Source organism: Corticium candelabrum, chromosome 1, assembly GCF_963422355.1.
Source record: "Corticium candelabrum chromosome 1, ooCorCand1.1, whole genome shotgun sequence".
NCBI lineage: Eukaryota > Metazoa > Porifera > Homoscleromorpha > Homosclerophorida > Plakinidae > Corticium > Corticium candelabrum.
This window is the reverse complement of record NC_085085.1, coordinates 7,456,717-7,469,648: the sequence shown is the minus strand read 5'-3', so window position 1 is coordinate 7,469,648 and position 12,932 is coordinate 7,456,717.

Below are 12,932 nucleotides of genomic sequence, written 5' to 3'. Positions count from 1 at the left end.
GCAAGTCTTGACAGCGTTTTCCACCTTTCCATTCGATTTGGGATATCCTGGACTGCTTGTTCTATGAGAAAAGTCCCAAGTTCTAGTGAATTTCTGAAACATAGCTGATGAAAATTGTGGACCATTGTCCGTTACTAGTAATCCCATGTCTAGCAAAATGTTTCTTCAATTGATAGATTACCTCCTCTGATGCTGTTGATTCCAATCAATCAACCTCAAAGAAATTACTATAGTAATCCACAGTGACAAGGTATTCTCGATCTTGGAAGGTAAAGAGATCTGCTCCCACCTTGGCCCATGGTCGGGTTGGCACATCTTGGTTTTGGAGTGTTTCCTTTTGTTGAGTTCTTTCAAATGAATGGCATATCGAACATTTCTCCACATACTCCCTTACTGCACTGTTCATCCCCGGCCAATAGACGCATTCTCGTGCCCTCCGAATGCAGCCATTTATTCCGATATGAGAGCTGTGTATCCTTTCCAACACTCTCCTTTGATAGGATTGTGGTATTACAATTCTCTGTCCACGAAAAATCACTCCATCTTGCACAGCTAAGTCCTCTCAGACATTGTAGTATTGTCGTACTCTATGACTTGTTATTTCATGTTTTACTTCTGGCCATCCTTGCACGATAATGTCAATCAATTGTTGCATGTCAGGATCCTGTGCTGTTGCCTGTTTAATTTCCTGCAACCGTTGGTCTGTTACTGGTATTGGTGTGTGCTGCACCATGTCTATAGATTCCAATTCCTTTTCTAGCTCCGTCTGTAGATGTATTGTTTCTGAAATGTCGCCATTGCTTGCTGATGTTCCATCCATGTATGCTCTTGACAATGTGTCTGCTAGGTACATCTGCTTACCTTGCTTATAGACAACATTGATCTCGTATTTCTGTAGATGCAATAGCATTCTTTGTAGCCTTTTCGGTGTAGACTGGAGAGGCTTGCGATATATTGTCTCCAGTGGCTTGTGGTCTGTTTCCACATTTACTTTCCTTCCATAGGTGTAGCAATGGAATTTCTCGATTCCGAAAACAATAGAAAGTAACTCCTTTTCAATCTGTGCATAGTTCTTTTCAGTTTCTGTGAGGGCTCTGCTTGAGTATGCAATGGGTTGTCCATTTTGCATTAGTGCCGCACCCAGGCCTGTCTGTGATGCGTCGCACTGCACAGTAATCTCTTCTGCTGGATCAAAATACTTGAGGACTGGAGTTGTCGTGACTGCTGTTTTAATCTTTTCAAATACTGCATCATAATTGCTTGTCCAGCAAAACTCCACTTCCTGGTGAGTGAGCTGTCTGTTAGGCTCACATAAATCTGACAAATTGCCCAAAAATTTTGACAGATAGTTTATCATACCCATGAGTCTTTAAACTCCTGCTCTGTCCTGTGGCTTCTGCATATTCTGTATTGCTGTCACCTTTGTAGGGTCTGGCTTAAGTCCATTGTTGGTCAAAATGTGTCCCATGTATGCAACTTGAGGCATTGCTATTTTGCATTTGTCTTGGGTCAGCTATAATCCTTTTTCTTTGCATCTGTTCAGCAATTGGATAATCTTGGAATCATGATCCATCCTTGCGTCTTGCTCGGTAGCTCCCATTCCGACTACTAATATGTCATCTGCGATAGTAAAAACTCCTGGCCGGTTTTGTATAGCAGCGTCTAGTCTTCTTTGGAATCTCAGGAGCTGCAGAAATGCTGAAGGGCGTTCGTTTCCATCGGTACCGCCCAAAGGGTGTAGCAAACGTTGTCAATAGACTTGATTCTTTGTCCAATTCGATGTGCCAGAATCCGTTGCGAACATCCAAGACACTAAAAACTTTTGCTTCGGTCAGAATGATAAGATTTGATTTGTCTCTTCCGAGGTCAGATTTCCTCAATACATTGCATGTCGCGCCTGTATCTAGCTGAAATTTTGTTCTGCGTCCGTCCACTTCCATAGTCGCGTATATTCTATTCAGATGCTGATTAGTGAGAGTGTTCACCGTCTGCTCGTTTCCCGTCAATGTCAAAGCATACTCATTATGAGAGGCGTCGCTGCTGTAGGTCTCGTTCTCACTATGATAATCGTATTCATGCTTCATAGTGTGCAACCTTGACATTTTCCTTGTACTGTTTGTCTTGTCAAGTGGTTTAGATTTACACATGCGTGTGTAATGGTTCATTTTGCCGCATGCTTGGCATTGCTTGCCGTATGCTTTGCAGTACCTTGCTCCTTTGTGGTGAGACGTGCCACAATATTTGCATTCTTGTGGTTTGCCACTCGCTTTGGCACGTTCCTGTCTCCCACTTTCTGCTGCCTTCTTCTTCTTGCGTTGCGCCTGTGCTTGTAGGGCATGCACTGTGTCTTTGGCAGTCATGACTTTCATTTGCTCATTTGTCGATTCACTCGCTCTACACATGTCTGCGCATTCCTGGAGAGTGAGGTTCTTCTTCTGTAGGAGGAGTTTCCGCACGCTGTAGTCCTTGACTCCAACCACAATTCTGTCTCGTACCAGCTCGTCGTGCATAGCTGCGAAGTTGCACGTCTTCGCTAGCTCTTTCAATGCCGTAAAGAAACTGATCAAATGTTTCTCCTTCTTGCTGGGCTCTTTGATTGAAGACAAATCGTTCATAGATTACATTTGTCTCTCCCAGACAATATTCCTCCATAGCAGCCAAAACTTTGTCCATTTCAGACTTGTCCTCGTCGTTAGCAAATGGTAACGAATTATAGATTCGTAGCGCATCAGCACCTATACAGGTGATAAAGGTCGCTATACGGTATTTGTTGTCGCGCACCTGTAGATTGGAGAGAATTTCGTAACTGGTCCAGATTTGCTTCCACTCACGCCAGTGTTGAGCGAGATTCCCTGTTACTGGTAGCTGCTTAGGTAAGGGTATTCGCCCTTGCATGAGAAGAGGAACCGCGGCTTCGTTTTCTGCTGCTAGTGCTGGCGCTGCTGGTGCGTCGGCTTGATTCTGATCAACTATTGCTGGCTGATTTGCTTCTTCCTCCATTATCGTTCACTCCTGACATCATGTAACGTTGTGTTGCAAGCAAGTAGCAAGAATCAACGATAATAATATATTACAACTACTGTCTAGTGTATATAACGACTATAATCTAATTACACTAAGAACACTCCTTACAGATATAGCTGTTCCTAAAAGAGGCAACTGACACATACAACCAGTGAGCGCATAGAAACGCCAGGTCTGTTGTCATGGGTTATAGGAAAAGTACAATATTTAGTATATCATTGCATCATGAAGCAAACCGCGTTTCAAGCCAGCGAGGCAGCCAGAGGCAACACGTTCATACGTACACTTTCACGTAACAATGTAGTTACCTAATTTGTTATTGACACCATACGCTCTGAAACATAGATGTTAATTGTCTCCTGTGACAACATAACATTCGTTTACACAACCACTACGCCACGCCTTAGGGTGTACCCTGCTTTCCACCAGTCGCTCTAATTCGTAAACGCACTTTACATCACTTTTGATTCGCAGCTTTCCTCACGTTTAGCTACTGTAAACGCATCAGTTCTCTGCTCAGGCTGGGTTTCAGATTTCCCAACTATTGTTATGTGGGTTCTTTCATCAGAACCCTAGAAACCCATATTCCTTGTGTTTCGTATAGCCGTAGCCATATACGCGGTCTACTGAGATCAAATAATTAGTTACTTAGACTAGGCGATTACAAACTACAAATGTCTACGAATTCTAGCTATGCTGTCTCTCATGCAGCATTACCAGCTGCGCATGCGTCGAATTAAACCCATGTGTGTTTGGAACGTTTCATGCAGTGTTTTCTATGGGTTTTACGAACTCGATCTACAGAAACCCATGTATAACACATGTTAAGATGGGTTTTGTGTCACATTCCCTGTACAGAGTTTAGTTTCTGCGTGTAGGATAATTGCAAGCATTTGTGACATTTCTATCTTCAAGTATCTAGATGATCACTGGCCAAACGACAGCATTTTGTGACCATGTATACGCCTAGAACCAAACTAACGCCCATGCCCTAGTATACGCCCAGAAAAAGTGTTTCTTTTCTAGACGCCCAGGGCGTTATTACGGGCAAATACGGTATAGTCACTACAGTGCGTACGTACATGTATACTGTGCATGAGTCTGTCCTGTCATCCTTTCTAGAGACATAATTAAGAGTGAAAACCGCAGACGGAATGCTCATTCGCTGTTTAGGTTCTAGCTACTACTTACTAGCTAGATCAAATAAAAAATCAATGGAGTATTAGCTAAGGATTATTAGATTTATCTCGGATGTGGTCATTCCCAGGACGTAGCATGGAAACGGATTACCTCTAGAGAAGCTATACGGCGCGACGCCCTGGTTTTATCTTAGTATCCCTGCAAGGCTAGACTGCGATTGCGGACAGAAATACTAGACAGAGCAATTGTTATTGAGGGCGTCCATCTAAATCCGCCACTATTACTGCGACTCGTAGCACCCTAGCTTCGTCTGCGCCAATCAGTGTCCAGTATTCGCTTACAATAAGTGACATATTCCACTTCCGCTACATTTTGAATGTAATTTATTGTATGGGCGTGGATTGCATGAAGCCAACACCCACTAGTGACGTCAAGGAGAACAACCCCAGCAATGCTGCTGAATGGGACAGGTCATGTGAAACAGCAACACCTGCACTCCCCTTCCACTTTTCAAATTGCAGCGTTACATTCTACATGGGCAACAAGCAATAAATAACTTGTTTGTGCTTGTAACCTTGCTGACGTAATTAGTAGAGGTAATAGGTGTTATGTGACTGCCCTGATGATGATGATGATGATGATGATGATGATGATGATGATGATGATGATGATGATGATGATGAAGCTTTATTTATCCACGGAATAACCTTCAACTACTAGAGTCGGTCTTCCAGGCACCGTGCCCTAAGGGTGTTGTGTTACGTTTGGTAGCTAGTGGCTTGTGAAAGTTTGTTTAAGGGAAAAGATACTAATAGACTAAATGGCATCTAGTGTATTGTATTCGAGCCTGATGTTTACTCTAAAATATACCCAGGGTATATTCTGTAGCTATGACAGTGGGTGGATTATCTGTTATATTCTACCTCCACGTGACCTGTACAAGCGCTGTAACTGGCTCATATTGCGTACCCGACCACGCCCCTATAAGTATAGTTTATAGACCGTTGGTGAGTGTCTAAACGAATTAGTTACCGGCACGTGGCCCCTACCCAATGAGCGCTCTCGTAGACGGTGCAATAATATCTGTATTTGGCCAAGTGTCTGCATTGTTTAGTTATTGCACACATACCGTAGTTAGTGCCCGCTCTCACAATTATATAATTATAGCATGCTTGCCACGGGACTGTCCCTGATACTGAAACCTTACACTAAATCTTACACTAACCACAACATCGCAACAACGTACTACGTTGACTATTATATATGGTCAGCTACTCGAACGCTCATTGGGTAGGGCCACGTGCCGGTAACTAAGTCGGTTATCACCCTTGTTCCAGAGCAATATCATATTTCTTGCCCTCTCACCGTTTATCGCATTCGCCCAATAAACGGTGCTCCGGCAATAAATATGATATTGCCCTGGAACGCGGGCGATAACCTTTACATACACCCCGCTCGGCCCACAAGTTGGCACGAGGGCGAAGCCCGAGTGCTAACGAGCTGGGCGCAGCGGGGTGTATTCGTTTCTACACTTGCCAGAAGGTCTATAACCGGCTTGTAGCACCCAGCTGAGGCGTTGATATCCTTGTACAAACCATTTTCGTCTTGATAAACCAGTAGCCCCAGGCAGTTATACCACCCGATTTATTGACCGAATTACATGGGTATGTGGTGTTTATGGCATTATCAACACCTCGGACTCAGGGCTTATCACCTCGATAATTGAACCTCGCCTCCAGCTCGGTCAATTATCTCGTTGATAATCCCGTGAGGCCTCGGGTCAATAAATGCCATAAACACCAGCTACCCATCTAATAACTAATACTAACTAAGGACGCGCAGAGCGTGTCGTTCTAATGCCGGCGATGTCGAAAAAGCAAGACTAAAAGCATTATTTCGAGTATACATGGGTGCCTAGCTTGTTCGTGTGCGCGAGTCGAATAATTGCCCCGTTCGATACGCTTGTTCCCTGCAACGCCAGCAACGTCTTCGAAGTGACAACGTCCAACGGGACTGTCGAAATGCCTGAAAGAGGTCTGCTCGTTACGCTCGTCGAATAGCGCTGCTACGTTCGATACACCTGTTCCCGCAACATCTCGAAGTGACGACGTCCAACGGGACCGTCGAAATGACAGCGTGAGTTGCACATATACGGGAAACTAATTATACGGGTGACTAAGTAACTGCACGTGACTTCTACGTTCTGGATCTCTCTAACGGAACGGGACACTCGGTTACGTTTCATTTGTCTTCAACGGGATATTAACTAACAATCCATATCCAACCAACGGGCTTTTTTTGCAACGGGACACTTATCCATCGGACTCCTTCAATATTGCAATAAAACATTTCTCTTTTCAAACTTTATACATCATGAAATGAATAGGAGCGATATATATAGATTACCAAAGAGATTCATGTTAATGTTATTCCTCCATATCAATTAATTAAACTGTACAGAAAATAGATACATGCAGCAGCTGATCTTCTTTACGATTACATTTCCAAACTCCAAATAGAACCAAGCTTTGCAGGTTATTGGCGTCTTTCTGTCAAGCTGGAAGAGCCATTAGCAATGGGGTCAGTTTCATCATCTCTAGATACAACAGCTCTAATGAACGTTAAAAAGACAAAGTGGTGACCTTACTTTAATGTTTGTAAATACCAAAATCGATTAAAGGCTTGAAATCTTGAAGTCAGGTCAAACAGTTTCTGGTCTGCATCATTTCTCCCAGGAGATGAAATCTAAAGCAAAAAATTTATTTTCAAACACCGTCACTATAGCCTACACAACAAGACAATCATTACATTCACACCCATGTGGCCCAGGTAAATAATTGTAGTGGTAACTGCATGCTTGTTCTATGGCATCTCTATATGTATATAAAGGTGAGTTGTGTGTGTGTGTGTGTGTGTGTGTGTGTGTGTGTGTGTGTGTGTGTGTGTGTGTGTGTGTGTGTGTGTAGCTGTGTGCTATAGCTCAATTGGTTAGAGAGTGCATTTGCAGAATGAAACATCTGGAACCTTGCAGGGTTACAGGTTCAAGTCTCAGTGATGGCGAGCTATGGCATAATTTCCTTAAGCAAGAAACCTACACACAATTGCTTCTCTCGACTCAGAAGTATAAATGAGTACCTGGTCATTGACTGGGGTGGACATGACCGCTGGCTTGGCAGTAACATCATGCAATAGATGGGTACTTGTGGGCCTTGGTGTCCACTCCCAGAGCTGCGCCATAGTCAGTGCCCCCTGGATGACTCTGGCCAAGCTCCAAGTGGATTGTAACGCTGGCCCTAAGCCGCCACATAGCGCATGGAGGTCCTGTCTCTAGAGGCAGGGGGGAGATATCTCCGCAACTGACCTCAAGGTCGAAGTCGAAGACGTGGAGGGCTTGACATTTGTCCATTTGTGTATCTGTGTGTAAATCAGGATCTCCAAAGAAGGGCGAGTCTGATCTCCACCAAATTTGGCTTGCGCATGCTGAATCCATCCATGTCAAAAGTCAGATCGTTGTCGTCTTCTGTACTTCTCCGGAGACTACGTGAATTCCTACAGAGGGAACCAGCCTGGAACCGATCTTCCCTCACGCAGGAATATCTCCGGAACAGCCAATCGGATGATCTCCACCGAACTTAAACTGCAAGTGTTCCCCACGTTGGACGATACTTGCAGAGCATGTCGTTTATGTTTAGTAGGGGCGACGTCAGGAAAGGGAAGATATTTTTGCTTATATCCGGGACTTGAAAAAACGCCTGCAGTCGTTTGCCCATCTACATCGTCCAAGAGCTGCCACGTTCCATACCCCTGTTCCTGCAATGCCAGCAATGCCTTCAAAGTGACAACGTTCAGCAAGACTGTCAAAATGGCGAGAGTCAGCACGAGTCGTGACTTGATATATACTGGGAACACATTATCCGAGTGAGTACATAACTGCACGTGACTTCTAGGTTCCTGCTGCTTGGATATATTTCCAAACAGGACTCGCGTCAAATAGATGCCAAGTTCCATACACCTGCTCCTGGCAACGGCAGCAGCAACACCTCTTTGAAGTAACGCAGCGTCCAACGGGACTGTCCAAATGGCTTCAACGGGATACTACCAATCCATAATCCAATCAACAGGATTATTAGAAACGGGACAATCTGTTACATTTTCTGTCTTCACGGGATACTAGATATCTAACAATTAATAGTCTCAGAACGAGATACTATTGATGGGGATATAACTCTGAACAAATTCTTTATGAGAATTCTGTCTGGTTGATAATAATTCAGAGATACAATTCATGATGATAAATAAGAACGGGATACTCATGCAACAACATAAATTTGCATATTGGGATACTTGATTCTTGCTAATTTCTCAGAACAGGGTATAATTGAACGGGATATAATTCTGAATGAGAATTCTGTCTGGTTGCTAATTTTTCAGAACGGAGTAAAAATGCATGTGAAATCATGCTACGACATAAACTTGCATACAACAATAAATTATTTACTAACAACTAATAATAATAATAATAATAATAATAATCGCCGTATGGACTACACAGAAACATGTACCCCGCTGGGCTCACCTGCCGGGTTGGTGGGCGCTCAGATGGGGGTAAAGACCCCACTTGCCCATTATGGAGGGGCATAACGACACATAAAAGTCACCGCTGTGGCTTAGTGGTTAGCGACAATGGCTACCACTCCAAGGTTTGGGGGTTCAAACCCCAGTGACGACAGTAAATTGTGAAACTTGTCTGTCTTTCTTTCTCATGTTTCTCTAGCTTATCCATGAGACTATGACTCGTTTCAGTCGTTGAGAAGTTTCTGTGGTCTGACGAACGGTCTGTTGATGATGACGTCCAGTGCTTTCCTGGTGGTCGTTGATATCCACTAGGCGTGCTGTATCGAGTACGCGGTCACCGTAATGCCTGCAATCTATATCGAATTGGCTAGTCATTGATCGCCGTATGGACTACATGGAAACATGTACCCCGCTGGGCTCACCTGCCGGGTTGGTGGGCACCCAGATGGGGGTAAAGACCCCACTTGCCCATTATGGAGGGGCATAACGACACACACAATAATGTGCTGTCCACGAGTTCGCGGTCACCGTAATGCCTGCAATCTATATCGAATTGGCTAGTCATTGATTGCCGTATGGACTACACAGAAACATGTACCCTGCTGGGCTTACCTGCCGGGTTGGTGGGCGCCCAGATGGGGGTAAAGACCCCACTTGCCCATTATGGAGGGGCATAACGACACACACAATAATGTGCTGTCCACGAGTTCGCGGTCACCGTAATGCCTGCAATCTATATCGAATTGGCTAGTCATTGATTGCCGTATGGACTACACAGAAACATGTACCCTGCTGGGCTTACCTGCCGGGTTGGTGGGCGCCCAGATGGGGGTAAAGACCCCACTTGCCCATTATGGAGGGGCATAACGACACACACAATAATGTGCTGTCCACGAGTTCGCGGTCACCGTAATGCCTGCAATCTATATCGAATTGGCTAGTCATTGATTGCCGTATGGACTACACAGAAACATGTACCCTGCTGGGCTTACCTGCCGGGTTGATGGGCGCCCAGATGGAGGTAAAGACCCCACTTGCCCATTATGGAGGGGCATAACGACACATAATAGAAATTTACTAACCATTAGTAATATTAAAAACAGCTAATCTGCCAGTGTGAACAACGAGATGGTGGGCTAGTATATATATATATATATATATATATATATATATATATATATAATGGGACTGTCAAAATAGCATCCAGGTGTCTTTATTGTACGTGACATACACAGACCTCCTTTCGTGTAATGTAAACATCCCTAAATGACAGTCAAGTGGAAAGAATAGCAACTACACTTAGTAGTTGTCGCTGCTTGTAAGGATAATGAAATTTAAATGCAATTACACAAAATGCCACAATTTTTATATCATCTTGCGTGGCTACGCAAGCGCTAAGATCTTTGACTATCACTTTGGCGCTACAACGTTGGGACGAAGTTTTACTGTGAAATTTGACACACCGTTCGCCATGCCTTTCTCTCACAGGATCTTCGCTTCTCCATTCATTCCTTACGTTTTAGTATAGGTAGAAACACTCGCCAAATTAGCCTACTCACGAGACCTGAGTGCAGATCGACTTGCCAGTTTGGATCTTCATTTCGCTCACAGGATTTTCGTGTCGCTCACAGGATCTTCGCTTTGCCGTTCTTTGCCTGTTACTTGAAACACCCGTCGATTTACTCGCGAGATTTGAGTGCTGATCAACTTGCCCCTACTTCACTCACGTCTGCTTTGAAGGTGGCTGGCTGCTTGAATAGAAGTGAAGTAGGGATTTAATTGTGGGAGATTGGTTTCAGATGTAAAGTATGAGTACTTGTCTGCAAAAGTTTCGACCCCTAGGCACTAGCTTAAAGTACACAGCCATTCCTACTTTATTCTTTATTTATTACATAAATATTTTTGTATTCTTTTTAAATAGACATGCAGACAACTGCAGAATAATATTCAGGAGTAACTTCAACTTACAATTTATTACATGGTCTTGTGAAATGGAAGAAAAAGAGGGTGGTTGGAAGCTTTTTGCCGGTAACGTAGTTCTGCAGTAACTCCTAGCCTGTTACTAGTAAACACCCATAGCTACTGGGCACAACCCGCTGGCACTCATCTGTGCCAGCTTGTAGTGAGAGTAAGTGGGAAATATTCTGCTTATGCCTCAGGAGTCTATAAATACAGTCGTACAGTGCATCAGGGTTCTCGCTACAGCGATGCAGCGTGGCGCTGTGCCACACTCCAGTAAGAGTGCACCACGCTTAGAAACGGTAAGCAGTAGTCCAAAGCTTGACAGCTAAGGAATGTATGAGAATTCCATACTACTGAAACACAACGCTATTATATTACTTAGTAAAGGTGACATTAGCCACAAATACAGGCTCTTACAAAAGAATGCAGGATAATAGCCTGGCTCCAGACATGTACTTGAGTTGATTGCAGTCCCGGATGCGCTGCCATTGATAGTAGTCCCGGATGCCCTTCCTGTGACAAAAAGTACACCTCTTGTACGAGAAGTGTAGCACCTAGAATCTACTCTAGACTAGTAATGGCTTCTTGCGAATCAACAACAGTAGTCGATGCACATCAATCAATGCCTGACTGTAGTTCGTCCATGGAACTTGCACATGCACAACCTATGAACATCGCAAAGAAAGGCTTTGGGATCAAAGTTGATTTCCTTGCCAGGGCACTTGAACGTACGCTACGTGCAATAGCTACGACACAAAATATACCTTACTTGAGATCGGCTCAAGTGCGCATGTCCGACTTGGGCTGTGCAACTGTACAGTGTAGAGAGCAGACTGCATGACATCGTGGACCAAATCCCGCCATGCTTCCACAAATCTCTAGCGAGAACCCTGGTGCATGTACAAAGTACAGACAACGATAAGATCCCTATTTGTTGCATGTGTATTTCTCATCAGCCAGGCTTTCTCAAACTGACGCACAGGTGGGCAGGCCATTACCATTATCCATTATGTACACGTGATACCAAAATCAACCATGCAAGGAACATAACAGATCAGCATTATTCTATAATGGTGAACCAGACTTATAGGTCTGATTTGGGTATCCACAACGATATACCATGTAGTTGTGTTTCCTATAAAAAAATTGGACAGGGAAGAAGTTCACACCTATGATCCACATGCTCTGGTTCTATTGCATATACACACTAGATGAATAATGGCATAGTGGCGAAATCAGTGAACACGCTGGAGGGTGATCAGAAACAGACATGCAACAAATAGGGGCCTAAGTCTGACTGTTCTGTAATATAGGTAATACTTTATGCTATAGTTTGTGCCCAACTGAGACCAAACTTGGTTGTCACATGCATCTTATACTCTAAGGATTAGGCTAATTAATAAGCATTGCTAGGACCTCTTCAAGATTGGCAATGTTGTCAAACTTTTCGTTGTAGCTGTGATGGTGGGATCAATATCCAACAACTGAAGAGACTGTGTGTATTCCTCATGACTCACATCACGTTACAGCACTGTCTCACCAAACACTGTTCTGTCATTTTTATCCTCATTTCACTGCAGTAAAATCAAATAGCTTCCTGGTCAACAGTTGCATACAGCTGAACTCTCGCCTCTGTTCTGTGTGCTGCGTGAAACTGTAATGTAGAAAAGTGGGGAAAGCTCATGATAAATTTATTATAGTCAGTAAAAATGTAATTAACAATAAGTGACTTCAATGTGGGCAACAAAAACCACAAAACGTGCAATTTTGCACATGTTGAATTTCTTCCAGTGTCAATGGCTTTGAAGCATTGTCTCTACCTATGCTAGCCATAGACACCATTTTGTTAGATTTTCCTAGCACCTTACCAGCACTATATTTCCTACTACAATTAAAAACATTTTTCTATGAAATGAGAAGAGATGCAGGGATTGCATAAAAACAATAGAAACAAGTTTTACATAGTAGTGGCGATGTCATCTAGTGTTTCCAACCCAGTTGACAATAATGTAAGGAGAGTGGGTTGGAAAACTAGATAACATCACCACTACTATGCAAAACTTGTTTCTATTGTTTTATGCAATCCCTACATCTCTTCTCATTTTCATAGAAAATGCTTTTAATTCTAGTTTAACTTCTTTTTGTTCCAGTGCAAAGAACTAGACTTCATAGAAAACGTAAATGATCTTGTCATTCTGATACTCTGCCTGCGTGGCCTTTCCAACCATTAC